Below are 15,306 nucleotides of genomic sequence, written 5' to 3'. Positions count from 1 at the left end.
GATTCACTTGTGCTGGTGATGTCAGAGCTCCTCAGACCAGCAACCTCTCTGCAGCTGACCAAACAGGGAACAGAGGACTGCTGAAGTTGTTCCCATAAACACCAGCACCAGCGCCATCTACTCTACCCCGCTATTACTGCCACGTGTTCTCCTCAGACTGCAGCTCAGACTGTACGGCTCACAGTAGCACCTCAGTTAATCATATCAATGCATATGCAATCAGTGAAAACAGAATGGTGAAGCAATAAGAAGGGGATTTGGACTTCTTTCTTGCCTTGAGGCTTCAGATATGCCCACGTAAACATCTCTGCTCTTAACCCTGAACATGATTTGTGCCCCAGACGTGCAAAGTAAGCCCATTTGGAAACCAAAGCACATGCAGGAGACTGGTAAATACTGAGAGTCAGCACAGACTGAATTAGAAACTTGCTATCACAGGAACCCTGCTGGTGAGTTCACTGGGCTGGCCGACGGTGACCCACACTGGGAGAGACTCTGGCCAACAGCTGGAGGAAAGACTGAGTCATCCTCCTCGCCTCCATCACTGCTGCAGTGTTTATAAACACACATACACACAAAAATAATGATATTAATGCAGCTTTAAGAAGTCTTCATAAACACACACAGCCCTATGCTTATACATGCAGACAGAGAGTTTACACACCGGTACTCTGGGATGCTTCATAAACGCACACACACTACACACAAAGCTGTCCTAAACCCTGATTCACAACACAGAAATATGAGCGGTGAGTCTATTTAATCCCGCCGCAGAAGAAGAACCACACTCCACGACGTCCTCATTGTCCTGCAGCGCACCGTGGCGTCCTCTTGTTTTATCAATAGCGGCATGTGTGTCTAGACGCTGTAAAAACAGGTGGTGGGGGTAAGAGAGTGGATATCCCTGTGGAATGACAGATTTATCCCACAGTTATCATAGCTGGGATTAGAGGATAGAATCCAAAGATGGGAAAAACGGCAGGGCGAAGAATGACAAAAACAAAGAAAAGAAAGTGGGAGGCTCGGGCGCTCTTTTATGAAGTCAAAGACAAACTGATCAGGCCGCCAGCGTCTGGCTGGTGGCTTGACAGGCTCACTGGATGCAACGGACGACTGAGACCAGGCCAGTATTCACAGCTCTTTAAGTCTGTGATCAGCCAGCCGACCAGGATCGTTATATAACAGCAAAACTACCAAACCACTAACCAGCACCACAATAAGCTCAGCCTCTCTCTGGTGCTGCCACGTAGAGAAACAGACACAAAGACCAAGCATGCAGCCACTGGAGAGTCTATCAGAAGCTGTGCCCTGGAAACTTTTAAACCTGAGATTGTTTGGTAAAACGACATTTGTTTGAGTTGTCAAATTCTGGGATTCAGTCACAGAAGACCACAATCCAATCCAATCAACCACAGAGGAAGGTCACTATTGCAGCTGGAATCAACTCTCCTGAACTTCAGTTTTAGTTTGTAAGTAAGTCATTATTTTTTCAACCCATAGCGACAAAGTGTTTGACAACAGGAAAAAGAAAACAACATTTTGTATACCAGGAAACAGCTCATCCCCCCTTTTTAAGAAAGAAACCCCAGAGAGAGTGAACTGAATGACCCTGAACTGATCATTATGGAACACAAAGAGGGTGAGGACAGAGACTGACACCTTGACACAAAAACACAATAACACCACAATGGACTGGTTAACACTGGAGGGCCTGTGCTGTTAGTTCTCCTATATGTTTAGGGTTGCTCTGGATGTCCACCACCAATGATACAGCAACAAAAGGTGGGAGGCTGAATGGATCCAACTTGTTATTGTACAAAACAACAAGGAGCTGCTATTCTAGTACAAGTGCAGAATGTTTCAAAAGGTTCTGGTTTGTGTCAGCAATCAAAGTACAAAAATGTGAAGACTGCTGAAGAAATCCAGAGACTTTACTAAGGAGTGGTACTTGATAGATGACTGTAAATTGAAAAGGCCCAGGAGAGTTTTACTGGAGTCCTGACACCAACCAGACCCACCTCCAGATTCTGTGACCGTAGGAGTGAAGCTTCAGCTCACCAGACCCCCACTAAGTGTTTCAACTCCAACAGCCAGCTCAGGGCTGCTGGACTGCTGTTTTCACCCAGAGGCAGGAGGAGGGTTTGGACAGCCCGCTCACAGATTACCGTAAAACATTACATATTTTTGATTCCATCATGGCAGCTTTGAGGAGGTGACGGAGTGAGAAATGTGAAAGTGGGAGAGAGTAGAAGGAGTGCAGGAGAGCATGGAGAGAGTCGGTGGAGATGTTGGAGAAGAAAGGACGGAAAAATTAAAAAAGGAATTTAGAAGAAAATAATTAGGGTTTGGTAAATGTAAAGGCAGGTGGCTTTTATAATGACTCCAGTCGGTGAGCATCACGGTGACCTAGAGGTCAAACAACACATCACACATCAGTGGTTCCCAACCTTTGATGAACTGAAGGAATATCTAACACTAATGATCCAGCAGTGGTCATTGGCGTTTTCAACTGTATAGTACTCAACTAGTGGTGGGACGCGATTTAAAAAATGAATCTAATTAATTAGAGGCTTTGTAATTAATTAATCACAATTAATCACATTTTTGTCAAATAGCAATATTTGACACAATAAGCAAAGAGTTTTAATTCAGATAAAGTTTGGTTGATGACTGAGAAAGGTGCGATTAAATACGTTATTGTTTCTGTAATTAATTGAAAATAACACGTTAACGTCCCAGCCCTATACACAACACTATTACCTATATAAAAGTTGAAATTCTTACACGTTTTCATACATCTGAATTGTCAGTGTTATGTTTAAGTCCACATTAGCATAACTAGCAGCTGAAGCTATGTGTTCTGACCATTTTTCATTCCTCCTAGCTATGTATTTCAAGAGTCCATTTATTTGTAAGTCTATTTTTAGCTGAATATTTCAATGGTTAGTTTTTGCAATTTATTTTAGCTGGTCTAGGGAAACTCTTTTTCCATTACCTTTAACAACTTCATTATTTATCAGTTACTGCTAGCTGATTATTTGAACTGTTTATTTACTATTTCAGCAGTTTGTCGGTTCATTTTAAGCTTTCCTTTTTGGTAACTGTTTCAACTGGTAGTTTTAGCTATCTATTTTTAGCTGGTGCAACTGTTTTCCCATTACTTTCAACTGTTTTATTATTTGTCTGCTATTATATTATGTTGTTTATTTAATAATTTAATCTATTTCATTCATTTATCCAATAGTTATTGACATTTGAAACTGTTATCTGTTACTTTTTGCTAACTATTTCAACAGTTAGTTTGAGCTGTCTATTTTTTGGTCAGTGTAACCAAAACCTTTAACTGTTTCATTATTTATCCATAACTGGTAGCTTCATATCTGAACAGTTTATTTATTACTTTTAGCTTTAACTGTTTTATACAATTAATCAGTAGTTCTCTACAATTCAAACTGCTTATCCATTACTTTAAGCTAATTATTTCCCTAATGCTTTTCCAATACAGAAACAAACTAGTTAAATTAGATTTATTTTATAACTTATATACACAATCACAACCTGAGGTGTTCAGGTGTTGCAGCTTCCTCATTATGTAGATATATACTATAATATACTGCCAGAAACAACCAAAACAACCCTGGTTAGGGAGTCAGAGTATTCAACCAATGTCGCTAGTTTGATGCAGCATTTTTTTTCTGTATTATTTATATTATTTATGAATATTTTTGATTCTTTTGAAGTACTTTTCTTGTGCAACTTCCACCTTAAATGTTGTCCTTGGCCTTCAAGCTCTCCTTCTGGTCACAGTCCTAAGTAGATGGCAAAAGAGAGCGAAAGAAAGCAGGTGTTAAACCTCTATAGTGCGGTCTTAAGTGGTTTCCGGTGCACAGCGGAGGCAGCCGACGGACCCAGTATAGTGACGTACGATGTGTTCTCATGTGCTCTCTTACATTTTACATTAGAGTAAGTGGGTAAGTGTGTGTTAGATGAGTGATAAAAGGGAAGAAAGAGAAAAAGAGGTAATGAATGTATTCAGTCATGCCAGTGTGTGCATGCATGTGTGTGTTTATGCTCACTCTCAACATTTAAACTCCAAAACATACACACAACAGATGCAATGAATCTGAACGGAGGTGAACCTCGGACTGGTTCTTTTCCAACACAAATAGTGACCCTCATACCCAAACTAATGACCCGTCCCCTTGAACTCTCTTCAGGCTCCCCAGAAAAATTAGTTCTCCACACTCATAAATTCTCTCTTGCCTTCCATCCACCCCACCTCTCATGTCTAGAAAGCACTTAGAAAGAAAAGGAGGAGGGAGTGAACGTATGTGCTTGAGAGGAGGCTGTCAGTCATGTAGCTGCTGCACTGCATGATGGGATATCTCTCATGCTATGGGGTGTCTCAGGATCAGTGTCTATGCCAATCGTTTAAATTGTGCACACATATGGGGTCTGTCTTCAAATGTTCTGGGGTTTCAAAAAGACAAATTCTGCAGGTTTCATGGTAAAGCTAAACCAGCTACATATTTGGCCCACACTTCACAGGAATGTATTTCCTGATTTTGAGGAAGCGTGTCTAATGGCATCACTGCGCTCATTGTTCCAAATGGCTACAGCAGTCATCCTACACTGTATAAAGTCTATAGGCATCGTCAATCAAGTGGAAACAGCAGCAATATTAGAAGACCATATATCCTGAAACAGAGTCATCCTGCTGTGGCTACAGAGCAGCTCCCATATACCGTCAGAGAAATGTGACCGAAGCTGTGTCTCAGTTGCATGCCACATACTATTTCAGACTAGACTAGTGTGTTCACAAAATAACTGTAAATGTGATTACTTTTTTATCATCGCATACAGCAGACCAGAGGATGTACTAAACTATTCACTCACAGAGATGCCATTGCTCATGTTTAATGGGGGAGGTTGGCATTATTCTTTATTGAACCAAAGTTGCAGCAATGAAACAGTGTTCCCTTAAAACTGTGATGAAAATATCTTTAATTTTCTGAAGCAGCTGAGAAGGGCACAGATCCTGTTAACAACCGAATCACTAAGTTTGTTGTTTCTTTCAAATTTCGTATCGCTTAATGTTAACGTAAAACATTGCATTTTAATCTAAAAGATAGCAATGCCATCAGGGTGAGGCAGCATTTTTTCAAATTTTATCTTAGAAAGCAAGAGATTTTTCTTTGTAAGGATTAGTGCCTTGTGCACACACCTGGATTCCATGGTTCAATGGTCAACATGTGAACCCCGAGTCTATCAATTCAAGTTTGTACCTCGGCAAACACTAAGCATGGGGCTCATTGGTCTAGTATGATCCTCCCTTAAGGTGTTAGAGTTCCCAGGTTCAAATCCTGCCTTGTATAGGAAAAAAATGTAAAAAGACAGTATCCCTATAAATGATCTGTCTTATTCTCACTGTATATGCTCCCACATGTTCATATGGAAGGCACAAAGTTGTGTATACTAATTAAGAAGGCAATGCTTTTAGCAATTCCACCTTAAGAAACTGTCTAACAGATATAAAAGAATACATGACTGCAAACCTAATTCAGTTAAATTCTGATTAAACAGTTGTTTTAAATTAAAATGAACATCTTCTTAAATATACCACAGACACATATTTCACCACAACAGTGAAACATTTCAAAGCTGCAGCCATTCAAACAGCCATTAAAAACACATCTTACACATTTGCCACTTCAGAGTATGAAGAGTGAATTGACAAGTTGCATAACATACAGTCAGAGATCCCCAAATAACTTTTTTTCTGTACTGGCCTTCCAGATCTAACACACTTATAAACTTTAATTTCTCAAAGGAAAATCCACCTATTGGAGCCAAGCTGCTGTGCCCTTGGAGTTAGTGGAGGTTAAGTAATTTCCTGAGAGTACTTTAGCAGGACAACAACCTGGACCCTTCAGCTGGGAGCCAACCAACCAACCAGTTCTGCTGCCAACATGACTGAACCCTCTGAGCCCTGGGCTATTTTCACTGTGATTTCATAACATTTACTTTTAAGCTCTTATTTTGGTCTACACAGATCTTCTCCAGATTATTGGATTTGCTAATACTTTCAGATTGTTTGTATTGGCCTTTATAGTATGGAAAAACATATTTCATTTTAGGACATTGTTATGTTTTTGCATGTGTATCAACATAAAATGCAGTAGAAATATCTTTGGCAACATCAGAAACATGACTGTGGGATATATATGACTTAAAAATTGGGGGAAAAAACGTGCTTAGTGTGTAACAGAAACAACTGTCATTATTTTACTTCCTGAAAGGTTCACATACAGTAGCCTACCTGTAAGGGTGGCAAACCACACACCCCAAAGAAGTGGCCCCCACTGACCACTTTGCTTGGAGAGTCTAGTAACACCACTACTTTCCTGTGCACAGGTGACCAGCTGTCATGTTTTGGCAGTAAAAGGTACATTCATGATTTAGTGTTTATTTTTCATATTAAGTGGGATGTAGTGTCACCCCTGTTAAAATTGATATGTGTTATACCTTGCTGCAATAACTAGTTTAAGAGCAGTTCAACCGGGAAGCAGGGAATATGGAGAAAGAAGGGATATGAATTTGGACACAAACAGCGTCAACTCTAAAGGTTAACTTTATGGTCAACATCTCTCCATCCAGCTGTGCTCACTTCTCTGACCCAATAAAGTCCTGTGCTTATAGTCCCGGCTGGTCCTATATTGCAGGAAAAAAAAGCTCAATCAGGGATTACGCTGAAAGTGGAGCCAGGAGAGCATGTCATATTATTTAGAGGAGCAGGCGGAACAGCTAGACTGACACACGGTTAGCACATGTTCACTGGAAGCCTGAGAGAGGAAGCCAAAACAAACGACTTAAAAAATGCTTGTACATTTTTGAGAATGTACACAATGTGTCAATAGTCCATTTAGTTAGACAGAAGCATAAATATATTCTAGTGAAAGCAAATGAGAAGACACCGAGCTAAACTGGAAGTCGTCACAACCTCAATAAAGTACGAAGGATAGAAAGTCCAAGCCAGCGATGTGATAGTAAAGGAAAGAGATGTTTGTGATCATTTTCTATGTACATACACTACCAGTTAAAAGTTTGGACACACCTTCTCATTCAATGGTTTTGATTTAATTATTTTCTACATTGTAGATTAATACTGAAGACATTAAAAATATAAAAGAATAAAAATGGAATTATGTTGTAAACAAAAAGTGTTTGTCTTCAGTATTAATCTACAATGTAGAAAATAATACAAATTTTAAAGAAAAAACATTGAATGAGAAGGTGTGTCCAAACCTTTGACTGGTAGTGTATATATGGAATAAAACTCATGCCAATATAATGCAAAAAAAATTTTAAGTATATAAAAAATGGAATTTTAGAGAAAAAAAACTGACTAAAGCAATAATTTGCCACCTCAAAAGTAAAAACTATAATTTGTTAATTAATTATTTGGTCTTTTCCTTTTTTTCTTTTCTTACTGATCGGATTTTTACCTTTACTTTACACTTCATTCACTCTCTTAGGCACTTCCTGGCTTTTTGTTTGCAGATCTGACACAAACTTCTTGCGTAGGCGGGTTTTCTCAAGGGTGTATTCCCACTGGCTAATGGGTCCTATTTCTAATCTGACTGGTTTTCTGTTCAACACATGACAGGTGCAGCCATCTTTGAGGACCACTAAAGTGTGTAAGAGTGAAGGGTTTCTTAAATGGTTCTAATTATGTGCAAAGAGTGAATGGGAGGTTTATTTATGGCTTCTGCCTTGTGCTTGCAGGTATAGCACTGATGAATGGAAAACTCTGCACAGCCTGGTGTAAATTAGTGTGTACGTGCATGCTTGTATGCGTGACTGCACGTGCACAAATTTTCATGAATGTGAGAGGGAGCATTTGTGTCCACTTGGCATACTGAGGGGAATCTTGAAATACTCCAGAGATGCTTTCAGGCTGGTCTACTCAGCGTTACAGGGGAAGTTCCCTCTTTGGTGGAATTTCCATTACAAATGACCACAATCAATCCCCTGAAAGGACCTCACGGTAATACAAACGTTTGCTCATGTGCACAAAGACCGGCACGTGAAAGTGGAGAGTGATGACATTTTCGTTTCTCCTATTCATTCACCTTCTTCAACCTGTGTGGGTGTCTATGATGAAACATGACAGACTGGGGGATTTGGTGTTCGTGTGTTTTCATCACAGATCCTTGACAGTCAGAAAAAATGTCTGAAAAGCTATTTGTACAGTGACACAAAGAAACTGCAAAATAGATTCTATAGCAAACAACCTGAAGCAGCTGAATGGAGTTCAGCTTCTCTAGGTTTCATTATTTACAACTTCATTTTTCCTACTGTGACATTTCAAAATACACTGATCAGTCATGACAGCTAAACCACTGACAAAGTAAATTTTATGCATGCAGTAATACAATGCAATGTTCTGCTGGGAAACATTGCATCCTGGCGCTCATGTAGATATTACTTTGACACGTACCTAAACGGTGGGTCCAGACCATTATCCCACCAGCATATGCAGCAGTAGAGTGGTAGGTAGAATCTGCATGCCATTAAAAATCTGTCTCAGCTGGCACATACGATGGATGCGCTGCCCAATTTAAGGGAAAGCTGAAAGTTAGCACACAAATATATCTGCCTTTACCACATGGCACAGACAAACGCAACATAATTAGTCCTGGTGAAAACCACACCCCTCAATGGCAACAGCAGTGGCCTCCTCCAGCAGGTCACTGTGCCCTGCCATGACTCTAGTTCTCCAAACTCCCCACATTTTAGTCTGATCAGCTCAATTTAATTCCAGTCCTCACCCTGCCACCTACAGGACTCTGATCCACTACCAAAGTCCAAGTGTCGGACAGGAGACACCCATGTGTTCAGTGATGGGTCAGAGCTTCTTGGGTGGCAGGAATCAGCCTCTAACACAAGGCTCGTTGGTCTAGGGGTATGATTCTCACTTTGGGTGTGAGAGGTCCCGGGTTCAAATCCCGGACGAGCCCAGCATGTTGTGTCTTTAGCAGTTTGAGATAAGTGTCTGCAATTAGGAAGCTGTGTTGAAACATTGGAGTACTATATACACACTAGTGACACCAGTCAATTTCAGAGAGGAAATCCAAACTGAAAGTTGGTTGTTGTAATTAATTTTTATGAAAAAATCCTCCCCGTTATAATGAGCAGTTTTGACAATGCGAGTTAGGCACGTGTTTTTTCTTGATGGGAATGTCAATTAACTGCAGGGCTTGTTGGTCTCGGGGTATGATCCTCGCTTCGGGTGCGAGAGGTCCCGGGTTCAAATCCCGGACAAGCCCTTCATTATATAGAAACTGATTGTAATGCACTTAAATTCACGTACAAGAAAGGCTTGTTAATCTAGTTGTGCTTTTTCAGTTTAGAAATCACATCACAGGAGAGTTTACGATTTGTCATAGTAGCAAAAGCAGAGGTAAAACAAAGTTCATTAAGAACGGTAAAGGCAAGTAACCAAAGCACTGCGAGCATACAAATGGTCAATCCTCAGAGTATAGAGCCCTGAATGATGTATCTCTTATGCAGATGACACACAGTTATATGTAGTGGTTAAGCTTGACAATACTATTAGCATGTCTACCTTAAGAAACTGTTAAACAGATATAAAGTCTAGCCTGGTTTCCACCTGGCTTCCTCATGGGTTTTGAATTGATTGGTTGCAGTAGATGTTGGTTTCATTTTTCCATCTGGTAGATTTAGTCAGAAGTGGTCGAGGCTGAACTGGCTCGGGGTAGGAGGACTTATGTAATCTGGAGTGCTTTCAGAGAGAATGCAGATTTTTAGCAAGTATTTGACACTTAATAATGCAAAGCTTTAATCTTGGATTAAAGCTCAATAATCTGGGCTCGTCCAGGAGTCAAACCCAGGACCTCTTGCACTCAAAGCAAGAATCATACCCCTAGACCAGACAGCACCCGAGAACAGACAAACTAAGCACTGTCTTTGTAGAGGGACTTTTACTTTAAAGTACAGGCACCGTAGGTTCTCCTCATGTGGGATAGTTGCTTTCAATCTGCAATCTCACCAGTATAAGCAACTGTTTCCTACACAATGGTCCTTTAAATTCACATTGAATTGGAAATTAAGTAATTTTGCTTTCAACTCTCAGGTAAACTGATCTGAACCGAAACCCCTCATTTAGTCATCAGGATGAGCCAGCAAATATTTTGGATTTGCACCACCAGCAATCACTGTGGTTGTAGACACTTGTTTTCTGATTTTGGCATCAATTTCATGGATCTTAATTTGTATTTAATGTACTAAATTAGCTAAAACAGACACAGTCTGGTGCAATGCATGTAACTACACTATGTGATCGCATATATAGAGTGGATTATTCTGTCTGTTTCAGTATTTGCGACTGTCGCATGTCTTGTCTTGTTTTTCCGTCTTCCATAATGACATAGAGTATGAACCTGTGCCCTGTAGTGGCTTACAGGCAATCAGAGACAGCTCATTATCTCCTGTCTTTCTGATGTTCATATTACTAGATCATCAGTGCTTAGTGATGGACAGGACTGCACACTGAACCCAATAAACCTGTCAGAGGGGCAAACATCAGACTACACGCATAAAAAAACAGACAAATGGGTCATTGAGGCTGATGATCATAACCAGAAAAGTCTGACAGTGAACAAATAGTCCAGTGTTGTAAAGTTTTGTTTTGTTAAACACACAATCTTGTACATTTAAATAAATGCTTGGCTGTGGGTTCAACGCACACCTACAGTAAATCATCTGTTTATGATTTGATCCTCTTGTAAGAAGTTCGCTACAGGACGGCTAGAATTTATAATCCATGTCTAATCTTTACATACGCTATTTGTCCATCTTTCATAAAACGACACAGTGAAACCTGCAGGAATGGAAAGGGCATGGATGTCACATAAAACACACAAAGAGACTGTTAATGATTTGTAGAGTGGAATGGAAACAACGCAGTAATGTAAAGACTGTACAATGGCGCGTGAAATGGATCAGTAAATATTTGCCTTCAAGACGGGATACAGTAAATAACGCACAATGGCACAACTTAATCTACTTCTGTAGAAAGGATAAAGATTCAGCAAAGGCCATGTACTGCTAAATATCTAAAGGTAAGTGGTAAGGAATGAAATGAAAGATGGGATACTGATAAATGTGAAACTGCATGACTTTCAGTGTCATTTGTTTGTCCATGTAAGCTCTCTCTTTTAAATTTTAGTATTCACTGTGAAGCTTTAGTGTGGCAAGTTGCTCTATTGCACCCAAAGACTGCAGATTTTCCTTCAGCAAAAGCCAGATGCCCCCCATCTGTTTCCTGGTGAAATGGCAGCCGTAGCAGGGTTCAAGAGGATTGCCCTCAGAATAAAGCCTTTTAAATCCATCCCTTCCTTTCAGGGGGAAGAGAAAGAGCTCACATCAGCTCCCATCCATCTCCTCTGAGGATCCTACAGCCTGACTAAGCTTTTCCCAATGAATGCCTCCCAACAAATGTGCCATGTAAGGAATGTGTGTACACTCTCATTCCTAAACAAATTTGAACATTAGCAGTCAAACTTTGTTCATGGGGCCAAATGCATTAATCAGGCTGGTAACTGGTGTTTTCTCTATCAGCATTTCTGCACCATGCTGCTAATAATCAGTCAGATAGAAGCAATGAGAAAAAGCATGCTAACAACAAATTGAGGAGTAATGGGCTCTGCCTTTAAATTCAGATTTCTTTTCACATATCTCAGTTTGTTTGTCTAAATCACAGGCCATTTTCTTCTAAAAGAAAATATTTCTCTGAACTGAATCCATAATTTAACACGAACCCGAGTTTGACTCATATTGTATCAACAAACGCTGCTTTCACGTCACCAGACAGCTCAACATGGCTGCTGCCACTTTCCTTGTGTTACTGCTCATCCTTCCAGCTCTCTTGATCAATAACCACAAACAACAAAAACATCAGAACATCATTCCACCTTGCAAACACAATTGTTGCTTAAAAAAAAAAAAAAAAAAAAAAATACTGTCAATGGATAATATACAGGTCTGTAAATTGAACAAAGTGTAACCAAGTTGAATTTTTGGCTGTTTTACTACAACACTGGGCAGACTGTGTGCAACATAGTGCTATAAATATTACATTTCAGCGTTTATCTATCCTGAATAACAGATTTTGGCTTGAAGTGAGAGGTCCATATTTGCTTGCTTTTCTAGCACATCCATACTTTTTGTGGCAAAATAGGTATAGTAAAACTTTCAGTTAAAAAAAACAAAACACTAAAGCATTCTTTATAGGTAGGATACTGGTAATTACAGTAACAGAGTCAGATATGAGCAGATATGACTTCAATGCAGTAATAAGTGTTCACCTTTTTTTTAACTTACCTGGATTATATTTCAGTTGCAATAAACATGGCAGAAATACTGAACAAAATAACACAAACTAAAGACACCACAAAGAGTGTTTAAAGTTTTGTGCGTCAGTTTCCCTGGCTTCACTAGCACCTTTTAAAAAGCTTTGAAAATTAAATACAGCAGCACATCTTTTGTCCAAATCTGCACTTAAGGAGCAGGCAAACTATGCCTCTCATTCACTTCTCACTTTCATGAGTCACGATCTCCACCTAGCAACATCCAGTTCTAAGGCTGACCAAAAGGATCGTCTTAAATTCCCCATCTCAAGCAAATATGCAAACGCAGGGCTCCTTAAATCAAGAGGTGTCAACTTGTGAATGTACAGACACGCTTGTTGGTCAAACAGCCTGGAAAACCGAGCTGCTGTTGACTTAGGGAGGGCAGCCTTAAAGTGGGGGGAGGAAGCAGACATGTAGGGCTCTTCAAACAGATTCAGTTCCCTTGAGGCAGCTCTTTTCATGCAGCACAGTCCAGGTCCCTTAGGAGCCCGAGTGTTGCCAGGAAAATGTCCCCTTAAGAAATCAGGAATCTGTGAAGTCCTGGATCCAAACATTCATTGTTTTGGCTTCTGCAATCATCTCCAGTGTTGAGGTGGCAGTACAGCCATGTCTGACTATACAGGTGTTTTTCTGTCTTCTCTTGAAAACTCATTAGTACAGTTCTTTTTCTGTAGCAAGAACCGAGGAATACTCTACAGCCGAGTTGTTTAGGAAACAGACAAGCAACTGGTTGAACTGTCTTAAGTGAACAGGAAATCTCCAATTAATCTCTTTGTGGTCCCACAGAGCGCAAATCCAATTTGAGAGGCTGTCTCAAAATAACCATCTAACTCTGTCGTCAGAACCCAGAAGGAACAACAAGGATATTTTAAAATCAGCTTTTGTCGTGGCTCTCTTTCTGCACTGTGTCACGGAGTCAAGCAGCCTCTCTCACCTCTGTTACGTCAGTTACAACATCGTTAATGCTAAAATGTGAAGGTGTCAAGTTAATGCAAGCGCCCCACTGAAATGTGTTTTCCTGTTGTCACTGCTGGTTTCTGTGATGACAGAAATTTATGCAGTCCAAACGGCCACCTACATGCCAGCTGGCCCTGTAAATGTAGCATGACAGTAAAAAATGTGAAAGAAAGGAGCCTGTCTCTTGACTAAGCAAATACTCCTACTGGTAAAAAAAAAAGGCTGTAACACTGTCATCCATAATGTAGTCGCTCATGGTCAGTGGTAAAGGGCACAGCTCTTTACTTAAAAAAGTAATAAGAGGCCAGGTTTTTAAATACCGTGTTTGTGCTGGATGCGTCATTGATAGGAGGTGTCAGGATGCAGTGGAGGGGGTGTTGTGCTGACTGGAGAGCTAACCACTGATACACTAGCCAGTCAATTACTGCAGCCATAACAGCTATTTTCTCTCCTCTGCATTTAATTTAGAGCTGGAGACCATTTCCTTTAATTAAGGGGATCCATCAAGGGGAAAATACAGTGCTTTGAGCTAGCGAGGGTGCTAATTGTCATTACTAAATGTCTTAATAGCAGCCATGATAACTGCATAACAATATCATTTCACACAGTTTATTCAAAACACAAATCAGTAGCATGGATTCCTGCTTTATAACTATCTGCAAACCATTCCTGTTGTGTGAAGCAGTTTATACTGTGACAGTAGAAGGTGAATAAAGTGGATTTTAAACTCACTCACTGTGCGTCCTCTTTAAAGACAGTCCACTGTTGGTGGATTTGCATTTTTATCAATTTGTGTTTATATCTCTAAAGTCATAAAAGCTGGAACAATTTTGCTCTTCTGAGTAAATTCACTGATGACATCAGTTCCATCAGAATGAATTTTCCTGGACAGTTTCATCCATCATCTATCCACCGTTTAATCCTCAATAGGGTCGCGGGGCTGGAGTCTATCCCAGCTGACTTAGGCTGAAGACAGGGGACACCTGGACAGGTCACTGGTCTATCACAGGACTACATATAGAGACAAACAATCACACTCATATTCACACCTACAGACAATTTAGAATCACTGATTAACCTCAGCATGTTCACAGGGAGAACATGCAAACTCCATGGAGAAAAATCCCAGGAAGGCCAGGATGTGAACCAGGGATCTTCTAGCTGCAAGGCGACAGTGCTAACCACCAAGACACTGCCTGCACAATTTTACTGCTCTAAATGCAGCCATGACCAGGCCTTTAGCCTTTTGACTCTAGTCCATTATTACTAACCTCCTCCTTTTTAGTGAAGCTGCAGCTTTACAGAATCTGTCAGTCTGCACAGGATCATCCATAATGATAGCCATCTCTCCAGCCTCGCAATAACATTTGCACATAATGGTCATACATCCACATGGTGCAGAATGTTGAAACAGAATACTGCCTTTAAGTTTTCTCTGATTTATCTTTGTTAAGACATGACAAGACCTCCAGCACTCTAATATAACACACAAAAGCAGCATTGAGGAGGAGAGGAGGGGAAAACGACAGACTGAAAGAGGTGGGATGCTTGAGATGAGCTTCATAGGAAGGTGATGAGGCTCAGACAGTCTTCCTCTTTCTGTCTGGGACAAGCTAATGGCTTCTCCGTTGTGCTCACATGAATGAGAACCCATCTTACAAAAAACACAAAAGTGGTCTGAGGAGGTAGGGCTATTTGGAAGGACTTGCTGCTGAATAAACACAGCATCAGAAGTGAATGTGTGTGCGTGCAGACAGTTGAACTGACAGTCTGATCATATTACACTCAGTTTATTTGAGCCAACCCTGAAGAAAACACTGATAAAAGCACTTGGGGCTGCAGGTTAACAGCATATGAATGTGTGTGTGTGTACAGCTCAGGTTAGCAGGTTGGTCGCTGGAGGGGAACGAGGGTG

At 40.4% G+C, this 15,306-nt stretch overlaps 1 protein-coding gene and 2 non-coding genes across 3 annotated transcripts in view; 2 read left to right on the top strand and 1 right to left on the bottom strand.

The window, feature by feature from the left end:
- Window positions 1-15,306, bottom strand: part of me1 (malic enzyme 1, NADP(+)-dependent, cytosolic) — a 94,094-nt gene that overhangs the window by 70,168 nt on the left and 8,620 nt on the right. The gene's annotated exons all lie outside the window — the stretch shown is intronic.
- Window positions 8,949-9,020, top strand: trnap-ugg (transfer RNA proline (anticodon UGG)). The gene has a single exon. It is a non-coding gene; the product is annotated as a tRNA-Pro (tRNA).
- trnap-cgg (transfer RNA proline (anticodon CGG)) lies at window positions 9,258-9,329 on the top strand. Its single transcript has one exon. It is a non-coding gene; the product is annotated as a tRNA-Pro (tRNA).

Source organism: Amphiprion ocellaris, chromosome 9, assembly GCF_022539595.1.
Source record: "Amphiprion ocellaris isolate individual 3 ecotype Okinawa chromosome 9, ASM2253959v1, whole genome shotgun sequence".
NCBI classification, from domain to species: Eukaryota; Metazoa; Chordata; class Actinopteri; family Pomacentridae; genus Amphiprion; species Amphiprion ocellaris.
Note: the sequence above shows the minus strand (reverse complement) of the source record. Positions and strands in the feature narration are given on the sequence as shown.